This window comes from Schistocerca serialis, chromosome 3 (assembly GCF_023864345.2).
Source record: "Schistocerca serialis cubense isolate TAMUIC-IGC-003099 chromosome 3, iqSchSeri2.2, whole genome shotgun sequence".
In the NCBI taxonomy this organism is placed as follows: domain Eukaryota; kingdom Metazoa; phylum Arthropoda; class Insecta; order Orthoptera; family Acrididae; genus Schistocerca; species Schistocerca serialis.
In genome coordinates, this window is record NC_064640.1 from 117,322,510 (window position 1) to 117,335,399 (window position 12,890).

The 12,890-nt window shown below is 41.6% G+C and overlaps 1 pseudogene; it reads right to left on the reverse strand.

Moving 5' to 3' along the window:
- Window positions 1-8,359: 8,359 nt before the first annotated feature.
- LOC126472211 (5S ribosomal RNA) lies at window positions 8,360-8,477 on the reverse strand (annotated as a pseudogene).
- Window positions 8,478-12,890: the final 4,413 nt, after the last annotated feature.

Consider the following 12,890-nt stretch of genomic DNA (forward strand, 5'->3'; position numbering starts at 1 on the left):
TGATGAAGGCTGGTGCCCCAGTATGGCACAGCTTCATTTCTGGAATACTTTGATGATTAAAAGAATCTGAAGAATGTAACATACATCAGTCACATATTTCTTGATAAACCCAACTTCCACGATTCAAAATCCCTAAGAAGTAAAAATTAGATTTCAACGTCCCGTCAAAGACATCATTAGAAATTAGACACAAGTTCACAGTTGATGAGATAGGAAATAAATTATGGCCTTTTGAAACCCACACCTGTACGGCCGAGCAGATATTTATACCCTGATATTCCTGCACTGAGTCAGCTCCCTCTGTACCTCTAAGACAACTGATTTCGTCAGAGTCCTCAGTTACAGAACAATGTTGCTGATATGAGATGGATGTTTAGCAATAGTGCGCACATATTAAAGTTTTCTATTACTGCTCCTAAATGTAACCTTGCGGTAACAGGCCAATGTTATAAGCGTTGGCTTAAGGGGACCTGGACGTCATGAGAGCCCAAATCAGAGTACTTTTTATTTAATAAAATTCTGTGATTCTTTCTTATTCTAAAAATATCGATTTAATGTATCGCACCTCATCATTTTCGTATTTAACTGCCTTTCTGATGCGGTGCGTGAATGCCTGTGTGTCACACTACTCTCAAACACGAAACCTTGCCTACAATGTCTCGTTATTTAATTTTGGCGCCTCTGTTTCCATAGTAACTGGTTTATGTAATATCCTTGAAGAACACATCGACTGCACTATGAGCAGGGATTTATTGTAGTTGATCTTTTTTTACGCGGTATCGAAGTGAGGTTAGGCGTAAAAATTCGCAAGGCAGTGCTTCAAAACGCAGGTTGAAACATGTTACAGAAAATGAGTAAGATGTTGATGTTGTAAATCGTAAAAATAACGGTTACATTTTAATTAATAAGAGCAAGCTTTCAGAATTGCTTTTGTCTGTTGCTAAATGTAAATACCGTAACAGTGAGAAATCCCTCATGTTTAGTGAGGACATAAGAGAAGAGGCCTATGCAGCAAAATTTTAATGGAATGTAAAGTGTGTTAGATAACAATGTACAATGACATCTCTTGTAACATGCACAAAACATAGTGAAGTGAATATTCACCTTGCTTATGCCATGAAGTGTATTGGGTAGGGAAGGAGATCAGCCCAGATATTCTGTACTAAGATGGATCTCCCATCGTGATTTGTCAAATTTGAGAGGTATTATAAACGTCTGTATAATGCCCTAACAGAAGTCAGTGAAGCATCTATGAAGAGGACAGCGAAAGAAACTGTAGATATTTGTCAATCTACTGATATTGGTACTGCTAGACGGTTCCTGGCGGAAGAGAGGCCATACAACGCTGAATGGAGTTGTCACACTTACCTCTATAGATACAGGCAAGGTGCTAGACTATGGATGTGTGACAAAACAGTCAAGAGTGTGCCAGTAAGGTACATGAAAACAAATGTAGCAAAAATTTTGAAGGTTTCGGTAGAGGTAGTCTATGTTTTTAGTAGATCATCTGCTAGATATGGGGTTCGATACACTCACTACCTTGCTGATGGTGACTCTACAGGCATCAATAATACTGTGTGTGCTAAACCATTTGGTGAAACTGATTTTAAAGGAATGGAATATATAGGACGTTTGAAGAGAGAATGGGAGGAAGACTCGGGAAACTCTGCAAGGACATAACACGAAATAAAAACTATCTCATGGCAAAGTACTTGGTGAACAAGGCAGATTTACCATATTAGAACTAGAAAACCTCACAGAATATTATGAACTAGCCATCAGGAGAAACATCGAAAAAGTCAATGAGATGAGAAAAGCAATTTGGGCAACACTGCTTCACAGAATATCCAATGGTGTGCATCCACAGCATGGCCTCTCCCCAAAAGGAAACACTTCGTGGTGCAAGTATAACAGGTGCGAAGGAAATGGGCAAAAACACACACATGCTCACCCCATGCCAGAAACTGTTACGGTAAAACTAAATCCAACACATGGCATATCAGCTTTCTATATTGGTGTGATGGACGCCATAATATGTTTTAAGGATGGCGCAACATGCAGATTAAAAACCATGAGCAGACTAGGCATCAAAACTGGCGACAACATGAAAAGTGCGCTGCTACGAGTGGACAGGCAACGTGTCACTGAACCTGAAAAAGCTGCTGAAAGCATGACAGAGGAGGCCAGAATAACAAAGAAAAGAAAGAAAACTAAAGCTGAAAAGAAAACTCAGAATCAAAAAGTTTACGAAGCTGGAGGGTTTTGACATGTATCACTGAAAAGAAAATGACCTGCAAATCTTTAGTTTCAATTAACCGTAATCAATGTTTTTAGATACTTAGGTATCATTATGTTAGCCAGCATTAAAGCTAAAAAAAATTGCATGAATAATAACATTGTACTTGCGTATGCAGTGGACCTCATTATTCAGCAATCTATTAAATGTTTGAAGCTGGAGCATATCATATGCTCTTAAATGTTAGGAGAAACAAATCGACTTCCAAACAATTTTTTTAAGTACAAAAAACAACAAATAGGAAAACATCCTGGTTTACTGTTTCGACAAGTTAATAACTAACGGAATAAAATTTTTTGACCTTTTATTTTGAACAGGTTGAAGTACAGTGTACCTAAAATAAAAATGACACAAGATAAAAATCAATATTCATTCCACTATTTACTCTATAGTTTTTAATTTTTTTCTGATAAAGATCACAATAAAATAATTGTTTGGTTAAAGTTTCATTCTAATATTTATTAAAGTTTTTGAGTTATTAAATATCAAAGTACTAGTAAAAACTGCAGAACATGACGTCCAGGTACACTTTAGTATTTTGTCATGAAATGGTCATGAGCTTACACTCACGATGAACATTTCACCCTGACGTCTCTAACGCAATATTTCAATTTCTTTTTCTTTTATTTTTTTTTTTAATTTCGTGACTTTCATAGTCGAATTCTCTATTGCAATACCATAAAAATATATGGCTTAGTGTTACACGGCTTAGTAATAATCTGCATGATAATTTCAGTTATTAATGGTGTTTATTTATGGTTTAACACGACCATCATTTGGATGTCATTTCAGAAAGCATTGGGCGAGGTTTGATACTCAGGGGAAAGAGAATCAGCAGTAATGCAGGGACAGTATGAAAGAAATGGAACTGAAATTTCAATCTGTTACTGTTTCAGCACAAGTCCATGACGCTACGACATTGGTTAGATATTGCTTTTGGATGAAAGATGCAACAACGAAATAAATTAGCAGCCTTTCCATAACCCACAACAATTTTCAAAGTTCAGTTAATTCAAAGCTGCAGTAAACTATATGGTGATTGAGAAAAATGTACTGAGTGTAAAAAGAAAGTATAGTCTTTCTATAAATGACTAGAAATGTGTACAAAATGTAGTTATAGAATGACATGAATAACTATGTATGTGAATGATTAGCTCTAAGGTAATTGAGGTATCTGAAGAGCTACAAACATCATTAGAATGGATATTTAGAAGTTTCTCAGTTTCGTCGAGTTGTAAGAAAAATCGTAGGCATTTCCCGAAACAGTAGACCAACTGACACTGAAAAATCCCACTAACAGTTCCAATTTCTTTTAACGTTTTCAGGGCATTTCGCACAAAGTGGGGTTCAAAGATTCATTATTGGAGCACCTGTTGTGTATAATAGCCCGGCCGCAATCAGACTAGCATTGTCTTACAAATGCGCCTACTTGCGTTTCGTCACATACCGAGCAGTCCTCGGGCGCAGAGCTGACGGCGAGCAGCAAACTGGGAGGAGGACAACTCGTGGCGGTTTCCTTTGATCAGGCGGGGAGCTCACCTGTAGACGACACTCGACCCCGTTCTGTGTAACGCGAACTTGGCCAACGGGCTAGGCGTCTTAACAGGCCCCCCGCCTGGTGCAAACTCCTATCAAAGGCGAGCATAGCTTAATTAAGACGCCACAGATCGGATGACTTTCGACTTCAAGCTGTGCCGGTTGAACGTGCAGGAAATGCGAGGCTCAACTCCACAGCAGCGGGACTAGAATCCCCGCAGACTATTGTCTTCCGCATTGTCCTCTGAACAGCCTCAGGACAGGTCGATACCTTGGCCGTGTGGCGTCTAGATACACCTGGATGAGATGCGACAGCAAAAATGACGTAAACGTGTGATCACTACCTAAAGCGCGTAGATACTTCATTCACCTTTGACTCACTGTTTCCTTAAATCGCTGCATGCTTGACGGGATGTAATATTGCTTCTCCCTAATGATCTCGACCTCGACAAGTCGTTAAAATCCGGTCGTCGTTCATTTCTCAAACATCAAAATAAAACTACTGTACTGAAAGAGCTGCCCGTGAGATGTAACACTTAGACGCCGCAATGGAAGCTTACCCTGGGTGAGCGGATGAAAAAACCCTTTCAGATTACAGTGGATAAAATTCCATGGTATTTTTCAGCTAACATTTGAGGCAATATGTATAACGCAAGTCTTCAATTCATCCCTCGAACTAACCACGATTAAGGTCAGCGTAACAGCAATGTCTAATTGATTTCAAATAGTTTGGAAAATTTTCCAATGCCATCTTAAACGCCCAACTAACGTGGAGACAGCGATATACAAAAGTCAGGTAGTACATATGACGTGTCCACCTGTGGAGCTTTACTTCTCTTCCCATTTGTCGTCCTGCGATCAATCCCAGTGCTCCACATGGCGAATCTGGTACTCAGACCGTTCGCTTTACTGAAATGATAATTAAATCAAGACCCTAAGCTGTCGACAGTCGTTGTTATACATCAACGGGGAGAGTTGAAAATGTGTGCCCCGACCAGGACTCGAACCCGTGATCTCCTGCTTACATGGCAGACGCTCTATCCATCTGAGCCACCGAGAGCACAGATGATAGTGCAACTGCAGAGATTTATCCCTTGCACATTCCCCGTGAGACCCACATTCCCAACTTATGTCCACACACTGCATTCGTAGTGCCCCTGCCCATTACACTCATTACTCGCAGCAGACAATCTTACCGAGTCCCGTAAGAGTTCGGGCAATGCGTGTGCACCCAGCACAGAAGAAGGAGGTCAATGATCGGTTAGCCTTAACTATATGAAGATGGTACCTGTTCTTTCGGGCATGGTTCAAATGGCCCTGAGCACTATGGGACTTAACAGCTTTGGTCATCAGTCCCCTAGAACTTAGAACTACTTAAACCTAACTAACCTAAGGACATCACACACATCCATGCCCGAGGCATGATTCGAACCTGCGACCGTCGCGGTCGCGCGATTCCAGACTGTAGCGCCTAGATCCGCTCAGCCACTCGGGCGGGCAGCAGATACCATCTTCATATAGATCGCTTTACTTGGTTTTCCCAGGCAACAAACTTTTGGCGCTTGCCCGGCTCACCCGGAGGGTAACTATTCCCTCTATGTGTTGTTTCCACTTGCTGCAGAAGCTAAGCTCGCTACGCGATACTGATTAAGAGTAACAAAAACTTCAGCCAACTCCAGCTCTCCACGCGAGCCACCACTGCTCCTCGCAGTTCTCATGGTGGTAATTACACCAGAGTTTCTGCTCATCCCCTGTCCCAATAGTCTCGCAAACTTCCCTCCGGAGATTGCTTATTGTAATCAACTACATTCTACCTCCAATAATGGGGCGTTACAGTATGTTTAGTGCTGTTAAATCTAATGGTTGCATCGAACAGTTTTGCAATGAGTACCAAAGAGCCATTTGCAGAGATTACATGGATTATAACGCTAACAGTTAGGACTGTTTCCACTAGTTTTCTAAAATGAGCAGGGACAAATGTAGTTTCTACACGTGTTGCAATAATAACTGGTACTCAGATTTCACTATGTTCAATTCAAAATTGTAACTGTCTAGAAACTCTACTGCTTTGGTTATTGCACAAAAATGTACAGTTGCAGGTTATTAAATAAAAAAACGTCAGTAGCGTAGAGAGTACTGCGATACTGCAGTTTCAACTCAAAGCAAGTTCCTTGATACAACCAGCGTATTCTTTCATCAATCTAGTGTCGAGTCAAATCAGAAGCGTAAAAAAATCGGACTTGTTGAAGAAGAAAAATTCAGTTTTTTAAGCATTATTTGGTACGTAGAAAGAATAAAACGCATAAGATAAAGTAAAATTATGCTAAGTGTTGCCTTCAAAAATATTGTTTGATGTGTTATTGGAAATTTGTGGTAAGGTCTTATGGGACCAAACTGTTGAGGTCAGCGGTCCCTAAGCTTACGCACTTCTTAATCTAACTTACGCTTATGGCAACACACACACACACACACACACACACACACACACACACACACACACACACACACACACCCATGCCCGAGGAAGGACTCGAACCTCCGACGGCGAGAGCCGCCCGGGCCGTGACAAGATGACTCAGACCGCGCGGCTTGATGTGTTTGTATGTACGCATTTTCTGGAGCAAATTAATGCTAATTTTTTTAAATATTTGGCCGACAATGTTCCTATACTTTTACTTCTCAGCAGTGTGCAAAATTTACGACAGTTCTCAGGAATATAATTGCTTACAAATAGTGATGAAGGCTTTGAAAGAGTATAAAACTTATTTCGTATCGCTTCAGTCACTGTTCCATTAGTTTATAAGTGTTCTACTTCTCCGTTCCATATACTTTACAATGGCAAAACGTTATGACCACCTGCTTAAAGCATACCGGTCCACCTTTGGAACTGAGTAATGAGGGGCGTTCAATAAGTAATGAGACACCCATTTTTTCCTGAAAGCAGGTTTGTTTTATTCAGTATTCCAATACACCACATTATTCTCCACTCTATCGGCTACAAAACTCTACTTTTCAACATAATCTCCGTTCAATGCGACGACCTTACTCTACCTTATTGCGAGGGCCTCTATGCCCGCATGGTACACTCTACTGGTCTACCTCGGAGCCAACTTCTTGCTGCATTAATAATCTTCCCATCATTCACTCACTGCTTCCCGAGGACTGGATTCTCCATTGGGCCAAATAGATGGAAGTCGAAAGCTGCGAGATCCACACTGTATGATGGATGAGGGATAACAGTCCAGTAAAGTATTGTGAGCTTCTCTCGGATGCCCTGACTTGTTTGAGGCCTTTTATTGTCATGGAGAAGATGTTCGTTTGCATTTTTGTGGTGACGATCACGCTGACGTCTTTTCTTCAGTTTCCTTAGAGTGGCACAATACACTTCAGAGTCGATCGTTGCACCCTGAGGTAACACAACAACCAGAATAACCCCTTCAGAGTCCCAGAAGGCCGTCGCCATTAATTTACTGACGGAGGTTGCGGCTTTGAAATTTTTCTTCGGAGGAGAAGTGGTGTGGCGCCATTTTTTGATTGTCTTTTTGTTTCCGATTCGAAGTGATGAACCCAACTTTCATAGCCTGTGACGATGTTCGACAGAAATTGTCACGATCAGCCTCTTAATGCGCAAGCAATTGGGCACAGATTGTCCTTTGTCGCTATTTACAGTCTTCTGTTGGCGACGAGGAACACACTGGGCACACATCTCTGAGTACCCACCCTAGTGGACGAGTGTGTCAGCACTACCAACAGAGACGTACAGTTGAGCAGGGAGGTGTTCTATTGTGATCCGTCGATCACCTCGAATGAGAGGGTCCTCACGTTCCAATATTGCAAGAGTCAGAGCTGTGCGCGGGCGGCCGGCACGCGGGATATAGGCCAGAACTACGCGAGCTCGTTGCGATGGTAACAGACGCTCGCCCAACGACTCACCGTGCTTTTGTTGACCGCCATGTCGCAGTAGACATTCTACAAGCGCCAATGAATATCTTCTATGCTCTGATTTTCCGCCAAAAGAAAGTCAATGGCACCTCTCTGCATACAGGCACAAATTTTAAGGCTACGTATAGTGTCAGAACCGATCGAAATTTCATGAAACTATTGGGGCTGAAGTGTAAATGTTCACTGTGTCCCACAACAAATTCCGCATTTTTTAAGCGAAACTTACCGAGAAAAAAAAGCGTTGCATTACTTATTGAGTGAAATTCTCCTCAAACCACTATACCAAAGGTCCGGCCTTTTGACAGACACATTTATCCTATTGGAAGATGCCATCAACGTCGGGAACGACATCAAGCATGTAGGGATACTGAACTAAACTCCTCTGGCACAGATCATGAAGGCCCAAAGGTACCGACTGGCTACCGTGTCATCCTCAGCCCACAGGCGTCACTGGTTGCGGATATGGAGGGGCATGTGGTCATCACACCGCCCTCCCGGCCGTATGTCAGTTTCCGAGACCGGAGCCGCTACTTCTCAATCAAGTAGCTCCTCAGTTTGCCTCACAAGGGCTGAGTGCACCCCGCTCGCCAACAGCGCTCGGCAGACTGGATGGTCACCCATCCAAGTGCTAGCCCAGCCCGACAGCGCTTAACTTCGGTGATCTGACGGGGACCGGTGTTACCACTGCGGTCAGGCAGTTGGCATGTAGGGATACAGGTGTCCCAAAATATGTTCACGTATACACAATTGTAACGGTGTCTTAGACTGTTATCACGTGTCTAGCGGACGCCCAGATGAACGTTCCCTGAAGCATAATTCTTTGTCCACTGGCCTGGGTCTGTAGCACAGTGCATGTTTCGAGGCGCCGTTCATCTTGATGATGGTGTATCCACACACGACCATCGACGTGGTGTAACAAGAAATGATAGATCCGACCAGGCGATACTTTTCATTCATCCATTGTGCAATCTCAATGAGACCGTGCCCACTGTAAGCGTAAATGGCGATCTCGTTGGGTCAACATGAGAATGCGCATGGGTCATCTGCTGTAGTACCCCATGTTCGACAATGTGCGCTGAACGGTGTGCTACGGAACACTTTGTACCTGCACCTGATTTTTCACAGACCGCTGCTTATCCCCCTTTATAGAGCGGGCTAGCCTCCAATTTCCATGTCCTGCAATGAGGCGTGGACAACCAAAACTTTGTCACTACTCGTGGTTTCGCCGTCCTTCAATCACTTTCCTTAGATGCTCACGAGAGTAGCACGCGAATAACAGAGCAGCTTCGTCGTTTCCGAGGTGCTCGTATGCAGGGGCCGTGCTATAACAATCTGCTCTTTGCCAAAGTCGTCATTTGCGGCCTTTATCGTCGTAAGAATAAGTTGCCATTCATTTCCGCTCTGCCTATGTTCGTTCCTTACCGCTATACCACCAAGCGACAGTCAGTCTCGCAGAGGATGGGGGCTGTAATGTTTTGTCTCATCAGTGCATGTATTCTGTTAGTATCAGTACAGCGTCTGGCGTAGAATATTTCGTAGTAATATGAACTATTATATACTTTAACCTGCCAGTTCGTAAGAGACTATGGCCCTAGTTTTACTGCCATGGAATATGATCTCTTTATATGAAATCTGACCCACACGTGAACAGACCGTCGTCTAACTTTATTTTAAATTTCTTAGTGACAAGAACTTTGCCAGTACGCAACGGAATATTTAAAGGTTTCTTTACGAAGAGTTAAACCAAGACAAAGCTGAAAACCTAATCCTCGCAACAGAATTTATGCAGGTATGCACTATACGTATGTTTGAATTACACCTTACAGGTGAAAAGATCTGAACTAGTGTGACAGCAAAAACTTTACAGACTACTTCTCCGCAAGCACGTGTCTGGAAGTTTAGTAGCAACACAAATTTACCCGCCTAGCTGAAAATTTAAATTAAAATAGATTTTGTCATTCCCGAGGACTGCTTTAAATATAGGTAACGCAACCGTAGTACGTTCGAGAACGGAGTTCTTACGTCGATATATGTGGAGATACGAAATAAATATCAGACGAGTGAAATCATACGAATACCTAACTTATTGTTTAAAGACTGAATATAAAATGTGTTTCACATACAAATGTCATTAAGCGGACCACTTGTCTTTACATGACCATTCACACACAGAAAACAAAGAAACTCTCCCTATACAGAGTGATCAGGAATAACGCTAATGACTGGCTAAGACACGTCTTGTTTCAATGCAAGTATAAGCTACCCTAACAGACGGATACGTGACTATAGGTTCGTTGAAACAGATATCGATGCGTATATGAATACAATGAGCGAAACGATTTTCACAGTCTTTCTTTCGCGGATTGGTTGGTTGGTTGATTTGGGGGAAGCGACCAGACAGCGAGGTCATCGGTCCCATCCGTTCGCGGATTGTGTAAGAAGTAAGTACTGTCTATATACCTATGTTAGCGTAACCTTTTATTTCATTCTCATGATCCCAAGAGAAGTATATGTTCCTGGCAGCAGAATCGTCGCACGATATTCCCGGAATAGTGGTTCTCTAAATTTACCCCTCTATTTCGAGAAAACGTTGCCTTTCTTCTAAAAACGCCTATTTAATTTCCCCGAGAACCTCTGTTATACTTTGATGAGAGATACATCATCCTGTTGGGATCCTTAGCAGCAACACAAACTTAGCTGAAAATTTAATTTTAAGTAGATTTTATCACTGCCGAAGATAGTTTACGCTTCGTGAGCTTTAAATATAGGTAACGCAACCGTAGTACATTCGAGACCGTAGTTCTTAAATCAACACATGTGGAGATATGGAATAAAGATCAGACCAGTGAAATTATACGAATATCTAATGTATTGTTCAAAGACTGAATATAAAATCTTGCCGGCCGCGGTGGCCGTGCGGTTCTAGCGCTGCAGTCCGGAACCGCGGGACTGCTACGGTCGCAGGTTCGAATCCTGCCTCGGGCATGGGTGTGTGTGATGTCCTTAGGTTAGTTAGGTTTAAGTAGTTCTAAGTTCTAGGGGACTTATGACCTAAGATGTTGAGTCCCATAGTGCTCAGAACCATTTTTTTATAAAATCTTCTGTTTCACACACAAATGTCATTAAACTGAGCACATGTCTTTACATGACCATTCACACACAGAAAACAAAGAAAATTTCCTTATACAGAGTGATCAGGAATAATGCTAATTAACCCGGAAATGGAGCAACGTATCGATTCTTCTCTTAACAATTAATTCTGAATTCCACTGATGTCTACTGCTCGATACTGACTCCAAACACAGGAGCAAGACTCCAGAATTTGTTGCAATAGCGAAAGTATGCGATTGTTGTTACAGATGTGCTGTACTTTCCTAGAACCCTTCCAACAAATCTGTGACTTTCGTACGCAATCCTTAATACTGACTTCACGAGTTCTGCCCGTTTCATATCGCTTCTTAGTTTTATCCGCTAAATATTTATGCAGATCTCCATATGTTCACCATTAACCTAGTAACAGAATATGGCCAGGCTCTTTCTCTTTCATATAGGCATCGTCTTGCATTTGTCCTCATTTAAAGAGAACTGATATTCATTACACTAAGTTTTTCTTGACTAAGTCTTTCCTTGCGATCGTCCAACAATTATACTTTCTTCTAGATACCAGCATCATCAGACAAAAATCATATTCTCATTCTGCGTTTGTATCACTGATGTGTATGATGCAAATGAGCCGTTTCGTTACATGTGCCTAGATATTCCATCTTTAATACAATATTGTATATCAATGTCAGTGTAGATTGTACTATTCGTTCTGCAGCACAGTTTCCACTGACCAGCAGTCGCCGAACTGTTTGAAACGAACTTTATTTATCATAAAACAAAGAAAGAGTAGTATGGAATTGTTGGCTGGGAGATCTCGGGAGCTAGGTTGCAAATTAATAGTAATTATTTCCTTCCTCTGCGCACATGATCGATGAGAGCTAACAGTACGTGCTGACTTTTTTTTTGTTTTTTTCTTTTTTACCTGTTGACACCAGTAAATCGATCAGATGACCAAAACCAATTCCAAAGTGATTTACATAGGATATCTATATGATGCGAAAACTGTAAATTGAGTCTAAATAATGGAAAGTTTGAACTCAGCCTCATGATTACTAGAAGGAACCCGTTAAATTTTCGTTACGCGACAAATCACAAAAATCTTAAAGCTGTTAGCTCAGTTAAATACCTAGAGATTACAGTGACTAACAACTTAAATGATGACGGTTTTTACGAAGTGAATTTGCAATTTTTGAATCCATGTTGACGTCAGCTGTTTGTGACACATGCAAATTTGTGCTGGGCCAGGACTCGAACCCGAATTGCCCGCTCATCGCAATCGATGCATGTCTGAAAGACATTGTAATGTTAAGATACAGACGCTGTGTAAAAACAGAAATTGTAGCCGTCAATGATGCAACCTATGTGGAACGATAACATAGATAATATTGTGAGGAAAGAGAACCAATAACTGCGCTGTATTGGCAGAATACTTAAAACATGCCAAAGAGACTTCCTGAACTACTGTTGTCTGTGCTCTTCTGGAGAAATGCTGCACGGTACGGAGTGATTGCAAGATGGGATTGACGGAGGAAGTCGAAAATGTTCAAAGAAGGGCAGCTCGTTTCGTATTATTGTGAAATAAGGAAGGGAGTACCTCGTTTATGATATGCGAGTTGGTGCGTCAGTCTTTTAAGCAAAGGTGCTTTTCGTTGGTGCGACATCTTTTCCCGAAATTTCAACCTCATCTTTCCCTTGGAAATACCAAACTATTTTGTTGACGCCCATCTATTTAGGGAGAATTGATTATCGTAATAAAATAACAGAAAACTGAGATAGCACGAAAAGATTTAAGTCTTTGCTTTTTAAGTGCTCTGATCAAGAGTGAACTGCAGAGTACTCATGTAGATGGCGATGTGTAAGTGTTAGTCAAGCGAAAAGGAGACAGATGGAATAAACAAAGTAAACTTTTTATTATTTCAAAAGTAATTGCCATAATTGTTGACATATTTATCCAACTGTGAGGTAAGACGATCAATATATTCATGGAAAAATGTTTGCGGTTGCCTGCGGA